Genomic DNA, 1,124 nt, shown 5'->3' with positions numbered 1-1,124 from the left:
ACAACACAACCCTAATAATGGACACTATTATCCATCACCATCAGGGGAGCAACCAGAGGCCCAAGGAGCTCTGGTAGCTAGTGGATAAGGCATTGGGCTGCTAACCGGAAGATCAGTGGCTCAAACCCACCAGCTGCTCCGTGGAAGGGAGACTGGGCCATCTACTTCCATAAAGATTTACAACTTCGAAAACCCAATGGGGGTGGCTATGAGTGGGAATGGACCCTATGGTGGTGGGTTTTTTGGAACCAGAGGCCCAGGGAGGCTGAGCCACCTGCCCGGGATCTTGCAGCTATCAAGTGGTGGATGAAGGGTTCCAATCTTTGTAGCCAAGCTCTGCAGGTTGGTGACAAGTTGGTGCTGCTGCTATTAGGTGCCATCGAGTGGATTCCGACTCCCATGGACCCCATAGGGCAGAATAGAACGGCCCCCCAGAGTTCCCTAGGCTGGAATCGTTACAGGAGCAGGTCACCAGGTCTCTCTCCCACAGAGCCACTGTGTGGGTTTGAACCACCAACCATTCAGTTAGCAACTGAACGCTTAGCCATTGTGCCACCAGGGCTGCTTAGGCGACAAGTTAAAAAAAAAAGCAAACTCATTGCCATGAAGTCGTTTCTGTCTCACAGCGACCCCTATTGTGTTTCCCAGGGTGTAAATCTTTACAGAAGTAGATCGCCCAGTCTTCCTTCCACGGAGCAGCTGGTGGGTTTGAAGTGTTGACTTTCCAGTTAGCAATCAAGTCCCTTATGCACTACACCACCAGCATTCCTTCGGGCGACAAGTACCTGCTAGTTAAAGACAGGTTTTCCAGAGAGTTCTCCCCCGGGCCCCCCCCCCTCCCCCGGATGAGCATCTCTCACGAGCCTGGAGCCGGCAATCACTGGAGGGCACGGCGGTCGGGAGAGGCCCAGGGCGGGGCGAGAGGACCCGAGCACAGTGTCAATAAGGGAGTATCGACCCAGCCCCAGTCCCAGAACCCCGGAGCCTCCCGCCTCCCTTCCCGCCGCCGCCGCCGCCGCCGCAGCCGCCGCGGCGGGGAAACGCTGAGTCACGGTGAAGCGGCCCTTTGGCTTCTAGCCCTGCCTCCCTGCTGGTGTCTGCACACTCGCTGACTTGCTGAACCC

Source organism: Orycteropus afer, unplaced genomic scaffold (assembly GCF_000298275.1).
Source record: "Orycteropus afer afer isolate SDZICR_OR568_19922 unplaced genomic scaffold, OryAfe1.0 scaffold00360, whole genome shotgun sequence".
Taxonomy (NCBI): Eukaryota; Metazoa; Chordata; class Mammalia; order Tubulidentata; family Orycteropodidae; genus Orycteropus; species Orycteropus afer.
This window is presented reverse-complemented; position numbering follows the sequence as displayed.